The sequence below is a fragment of the Otolemur garnettii genome, unplaced genomic scaffold, assembly GCF_000181295.1.
Source record: "Otolemur garnettii isolate 467f Iridium unplaced genomic scaffold, OtoGar3 scaffold00005, whole genome shotgun sequence".
Taxonomy (NCBI): Eukaryota; Metazoa; Chordata; class Mammalia; order Primates; family Galagidae; genus Otolemur; species Otolemur garnettii.
Window position 1 is genome coordinate 13,725,021 of NW_003852400.1, and position 7,628 is coordinate 13,732,648.

A 7,628-nucleotide genomic window follows, 5' to 3' on the forward strand; every position below is an offset into this window, starting at 1 on the left:
ATAAATCAACATCTTACTCCAACCTTTAAAATTTGCAACTCACAATATTACATTGAGGGTATGCCATGGGCAAAATATGTTTTCCATTTCTTTCAAATTTTTAATATTCTCCTTCATAATCAGTCTTTCAAAACTCTTTCCACTTTGTACCTTGACTCAGTGACTCCGGGCCCCACACTTGGTTAGCTAAGCATACTATTTTATTTGTGTTATGGGTTTTTTGTGTAAACTCTCGAAGTTTTGTACTCTTCCAGCTAATAGATTTCAACAGGCGTTTTTTTCTCCTATAATCCAAATGAAAAGTTGGTAATGTGGTTTCATGCATTGAAGCAAGTTATCCTAACAAGTAATTTTCTGGTTTAAGACATTGTTGATGTTTAAGGGAATCAAGGCAATCCTGAGTAGGTGGAAAAGGAAACCAAAAGATAATACCGCCTTCATTGCTTTGGAGAGGCAAGTCTCAAAGTGAATTTATGATTCCCTAAGTGTAAGCTCTGGTGTGACCTTGATAAAAAAAAAACACACCACATGGTAATAGAATCCCGGTGTCATGATAAATAACCCCGGCCCTCCAGTGGTAGGCAAAGTGTGGGGAGGGCTAACGTACTGACCAGTCCGTACTTCCCGCTAAAATGAACTGCTTTTAGATGTGTAGAAAAAACAAGAAAATTCAAGGGTTAAAAATGCTAAAATGTGGACTTTCAATCTGTAAAAACGAAAGCTATGGTAAAAAAACCATTATTTGAATCATACAGCAGGAGAAGAAGGGAGCGTTTGGTAGTATTCCTTAGGGAGTCACATTTCACATGCAGAACCAAAGGAATAAAACGGGTTAGTGGATGTTTTTCAGTTTTAGATTCGATAACTACGGTTCATTTCTAGCTTCTTTTGGAAATAAAAATGGTTTATTTCAGCATTCACAGAGCTTCATTACTTGATTTAACTTTCAATCTCCTCAGTATTTCAGACAAATCCTGCCTGTGCATATACATGGAAGTGAAATGGCAGCATGATGATAATACTTTGCTCCTTGACGTTAGAAAGTCAATCAAAATTTTTTTTCCTTTGCGTTATTTGGCAACCAAGTAATAGCACCGTCTAACAATTGAATTTCTAGATATGTTTTTATCGTATTGTCTTTATGCCCTTACATTTATTGCAAATAGAAATATTTTTAGAATTTTATGTAGCAGAGAAGGTTTGGAATGGAATGATTATGGCCTTACATTTATTGCAAATAGAAATATTTTTAGAATTTTATGTAGCAGAGAAGGTTTAGCATGGTATGGAGTAGAAACAAAGGTAGCATTATTCTTTTTTTCCCCTTTCCTCATTGTATATCAGACAACATTTTAACAATATGTGACTACTTTTAAGGTCCACCATTTACTTGCTATCTTCTGTAAATATACTCATTTATTATTTATAACCTCACATTTAGAAAGCACTTTGCAATACATTTTACTCATATTTTACGAAGCTATGACATGGTGGTCCTGATTTAATGGATGACATCATTGAGTCATATGCCAAGGCTTCGTGTTTGTTAAAGATAAAGCAGTGCCTGGGCATTTCAAGTCAAAGAGGAAAAAGGCCAAAGGAAAACAAAACAAGTATGGTAATGTAATATGTATGTACATATAAAGGAAATTGGAAATAATTCTGTCTACTAAAGAATAGGGAAATATGCTGAAATCAGGGGATGGATATAAGAATAGGAATATTTTGCATGTGAGTTATAAGAGCATATAGTGAGATATATATATATATATATATAAATGGAATAAACATATATATTTAAAATGGTATGTGTTACTGTTTAGTATAAATATAACTACTCGTAACTGTTTTTCTATAATACAGTGTGCAATGAGATAGTCCCAACATAATGTGTTTGATTTATTAGTTCATCATCTAATGCAAAAAAAAGTAAAATAGAAACAAAACATAGTTAATTATCAATTATATCTTAAAAGTATTTCATTTTCTTCTCAAAACAATTACATACATTTTGTATTTTTTCAATTTTATTTTTCATCTTTTTAAAATTTTGGTATTTATTTTTCCTTTCCCCCCCTTATGAACTTAAGTCTCAATTTCTAATCTCTTATCTTAAAACTCATTTTTAATGTTAAGGATTCATAAGTCCTCAAGGTGAGGGGTAGCCCGTTATAACAAAACATATAGGAAAAGCAAACCCTTTTAAAATGCATACTACATACTAGAACCTATTCTATGCATTTTACACATAATCTGTGATCAGCCCTTCAAAGTACGTGCTATTAGCAAGCACCCTTGCTTTCATATAAGAAAGTGGACAGAAGTTCAGTAAGTTGTTCATGTCACATGAGTTGTATGTGTCAGAGCCTGCACCCAAAACCAAAGCCTTTTTCTTTCTGTTTGATGGTCCCTTATACATATTCTTTGTTTTTCTGGATGGTTCTCCAAAAATTACCACAAAGATCTACAGAGAATTAAATGTCAGTGCAATCGAGAATAATAATTATTCAATACAGAAGAAACATATTTGAATGATTAAACTATAACTAAATTTTTGCCCTTACAGAGAAGGATTTATATTGCAAAAGTATGGCATATATATAATTGGTATTTTTTTTTTTTGGCCCAGGCTGGGTTTGAAACCACCACCTCTGGCATATGGGGCCAGCGCCCTACCCTTTTGAGCCACAGGCCCAACCCCAATTGGTACATTTTGAACAAAATGAAATGATGGACAAATGATAATAGTAGACAAAAGACCATTTGAAGGGACGGTCCCTGTAGGCAAGGCAGTTTCTCTCCCTTTGGTGAGAAATGAAGGACAGTGAATACCTTAAAAATCAGAAACAGAAATTCAGTACAAGACTCACCATTCCTAGCTCTGACATCATAAATATGAAAGACTGCCTTCAAATGAATCTTTCACCATTTTTCTCCCAAACTAAAATTCTCGTCTAGCATGTGAGCATTCTAATGGATACAGGACCTTCCAGCATTCTCTCCTCATTGTGAAGTCAGGATAGACTATTTATTGTGGTGAGCTGTTCCCAAAAAGTTGTTTGTTTATTTTATAATAAGAGGTAAGACATAGTCTGTGAAATCTTTTTATGTATTTCAAATGGGGCCCACTTTGTTCAACCTTGGTCTCAAATGAACTTGAGCACACAGAACTTTGTAGACATGAATATTGATCTTTAATAGTTCTGGATCTCCTTTGTGAGACAGAATATTAAACTGTTTAGTATACTAAGTGTTTACAAGTGAATTACTTTAGAAAATAAAAGGTAGATGGCTTCCAGATGCCTTATTTTATGTAATACAATGTCCCCAATACATGAATGATATTATGATCACCACTTTATAGATTAGATACAAAGTCGAAGTTTAAAAACTGCCTTAAAATCAAACAGCTGTTTTGTTGAAAAGGCCGTTTAAAGCTATGTCTGCTGAATTCAGAGATAAAGATCATGATGTTAGCAATGCTTCCAAATTTGGTTAGTTTAGCTCCCCACAAACATGTTTGAGTTATTTGTGGAACATAAACAAAGGACTCTCTCTTATGATGGGAATTGCTTTCTAACTTTTGAATGATAGCTATGGTTATATGGTTCCCTTGGCTTTATTTGATACCTAAATCCAGGTTCTCTGCTAGCTGGTGTACTTTACCCATTCAGATGACCACTGTCAAAATCCTGCCATACTCTGCATTAAGACAGTAGAAATATAAATGCTACTTAGCACCAGATTCGTTTGATTTACCCAAAAGTGATTACAACATTAAATTTATTAAACTCCACAGCAAGGATGATTTTGCGTTTTAAAAATAACTCTGAATTCATCTTTTTCTATATTCAGTTTATTTTCCTTTGTTTTAGTATACTTACTGGTGTATTACATCATATGCATTCTGGGAACCATCAGTACAAGAATTGACCAGGGTGTATGGTAAATCTAGATATACTCATAATCAATATTTTTATGTATTAATGTTTATATTAGATCATTATTAAAAAGAAATAAACTCATGTGATACAACTGAATTCAAATGTAGCTTTGTCTACCTGCAAATGTTTACACAGATATGTTTATAAATGTTAATGGATATTTTGAGCTTGAAAGTTATATTTTAAATACCAAGGCACTTTTTAAGCAACATATTTATTAAAGAACTTTAAAAATAACATTCACTTATAAAATAATTTTATTCTTTAATGTAATTAAGATTTTAGTTTTAAGACAAGGTTCCACTCTTGCCTGGGCTAGAGTGCAATGGTGTCATAATAGCTAACTGCAATCTCAGACTCCTGGGATCAAGCCATCCTCCTGCTTTAGCCTCCCAGGTAGCTGAGACTCCAGGCATGTACCACCATATCTCGTTAATATTTTTAAAATGATTTTTTTGTAGAGATATGGTCTTGCTATGTTTGCTCAGGATAATCTCAAAGTCCTGAACTCAAACAGTCTTCCTGTCTTGGACTCCCAAAGTGCTAAGATTATAGGCATAAGCCACCAGACCAGGCCTAAAGTAACTTTTTACATAATTCCCTTGAGGCAGCAGGAACCAAGTAAATAAACAGCTCTTTAGCTTGTGATACACACTCTTTACTGATTAGAGAAGGGAAAATGTGGACTGTCTTTCTGGTAACCATAGATATTTAATGTCTAGGATGCATGATTAAAAGGGCATTGTTGTTACAATTATCTGGAGCCTTCCTTAAATCTTGTTACTAAGTTTTGTTTTATGGGTTGTTTTGTTTTTTGATTGTTAAACATTATGTTGATACCAAATATTTTTAAATTTTAAACAGAAAACAATTAACTCAGTGTTTTATAAATAAAAAATGGAAACTAAGAATTTAATTACAAATGCCATCTGTGCTAACCTCTGACACTGCCTTTTACGAAATCCTAATAAAAGCACATTAGGACACAGAAAATTCTTTCAGAATCTCTGAGGCAAGTTCACTAACAATCAGGCCAAAAGAACAAAAGTTAGAAATTGCCAAACTAATAAAAACAATTATGTTATTGACACTTACCCTAGATCAGATTTGAAGAACACAAAGGTTTTCATGTTATCTTATATGCTGGCAGGAATATTCTTGCTCTTGCATTTATGATAAGATGCATGAAAATGTATAATTTTATATTACATGAAAATCTGAAGTTTTCCCTAAAACTATACTTTATTTGATACCTAAATCCAGGTTCTCTGCTAGTCGATATACTTTACCCATTCAGATGACTGGCTCACTGTTGATTCCTTACTGCTTATTACATAAATTATGTTGTAATTCTACATGCTGTCTGTATTCTATAGATGACAATGTAGACTGAAACTCGCTTGTACAAAATGTAAGGCATTTGGCCATAGACACTGGGCCAAAAGCTCTACTTGTTTTAGGTGACCAACTGTTATTATTTTCCCAGGTTTGAGGAGTTTCTAGCATGCATAATTTCTAGTACTAAAATTAAGCCATTCCTGAGGAATCCTGGAAGTTAGGTCACCCTAATTATGAACCAACTCTTTATTTCTAAATGTGGCAGGGGCAGAGATTGCTGAGTGAGATGGCCGACTAGAGGCAGCTTTCAATAGAGGCTCCTATTTGGAGGGAGAGATAATGGATAAAATAGACTCAAAATAGCTGAAGGTAGGGAGCTGAACTAGAAAGAAAATAGATAAATAAACATCATCTCTGCTGAGGCAAGCTGTGACTCCAAGAAAACAAATTCCAGTTACATTAACCATCACCAAGAGGATAAAAGAACTCTCCTCCCAACAGAGAAACTCTCTCTGTGCTCTCTGCAAGCAAGCAGGGAAAAAAAGACTTCTTATTTTACCCTATGGGAGAGAACTGCTAAACACTAGGCCTCCTTTTCCAGGTCCCATTTGTGAGCCTAGGCATAGTCATGCCCAGCATAAAATTGAACAAATATTTTGCCTGCAATTCTGAAATCCATGTCCACCCTTCTCCCCTTGCCTGGTGGTATGAAGGTCTGCCCCCTACAGAGCCCAGAGTATTTGGCAATTCCTTAAGAGACCTGGGCATTGTGTGGAATGCTGGACATCACTGAGCAAATAGTGACTGGAGTAGATTTTGAGAGGCATGGGAAGACAGGGACATGTGGGAGAGAGAGATATGCTGTGTTCCTGTGCATGGTGTGGGCAGAGGCCCTCATGCCCCAGGACTTGCCCTGGGACAGACTTTGGCTGTGCACTTTTCTGCTGTTGCTCACTGAGGGGAGTCAGACTCCAGGTTCCCTCTAGTTTGGGGGATGGAACTTCCTGTGGATACCTCCATCAGGTCCCTGGAGACCCTGTGAACTCCCCCTGTTGAGCAGTGATTATACTGCCCAGGATAATCGGAGTAGAACTCTTGACCAGAGATGTCCACCCAGGGACCCTCTAAGGTTGAGTGGTGGTTGTTTTGTAGTGAGAAGGACCTCTTCTCCTCTTACAAATGTCGCTGCTGGGGGTGGGGTGTGGTAGTTGCATGTATCTCTCCCTAGCTGAGATTTCGGCCTAATATCTTGGTTCTTTAGGATTGGATAGAGGCTGGCTGACTATAAGACAAAGACAGCTAGTGCTATCACACTAAACAGGTCATCAGAGTCTCTGGATGAAGCTCTAAAAGGGACATTTGTAAAGCTATAGGTGAAAAACTGCAATCACCAGCCCCAGCTCATTGTTAAAGGACTGGTTAATACCATTTCCTTGGGCCTTCAATCCAATATCACCAGTTTTATTAGCCAAACTGCAGAAAACAACATCTGAACCAGCAGAAGAACTCTGACAACATGAATAATCAGAGTACATCAACTCCCCCAAGGAATGACAAAGGTGATGCAACAGAAGATGCCATTCATAGACAAATGGCTGAATTGTCCAAAAGAGAATTCAGAATATTAATGGTAAATAAAATGAATAGAAGTGAAGAAAAGATGGAAATAGAAATCCAAAGAGTTATGCAAAAGTTGTCTCAAGAAATTAATAAATTCAAGACAAAATCACCAAGGATATATTTAGAAAAGAGAAGATCTCAAGGAAATGAAAAAGTTATCTGAGGAGCTTTGAAAAACAGTAGAATTCCTCAGTTGAGAATAGAATTCCTCTATTAAGTTGAGTGGGCAGAAGAATCTCTGAAATTGAAGATAAGGCTTTTGAAAAATCCCAAGTGTTCCTAAACAGAAAAACGGAAAGCAAAAATAAATCATTCCCTGAGGGAGTTGTGTGATCAGGCCAAAAGAACAAACATATGACTTATAGGAATTCCTGAAAGAGAAGATGGTCCTGAAGGCACAGATGCTCTATTCTAGGACATTATGGAGGAGAATTTCCCAAGTATTTCAAGAGATACAGATATTTAGATAGCAAACAGTTTTAGAACCCCAGCAAGAGTCAATCCAAATAAAGCATCTGCTAGACATAGTGCAAATATTTTTCCAAAGTTAATATGAAGGAGAAAATTGTGCAACCAGCCAGATATATATATATATTAAAAAAAAGCATTACCTACAAAGGGAGAAATATTAGAATGACTGCAGATCTTTCAGTTGAAACTTTTCAAGCCAGAAGAGGATAGTCATCAACCTTCAATCTCAAAAAAAAAAAAAAAAAAAAAAAAAAA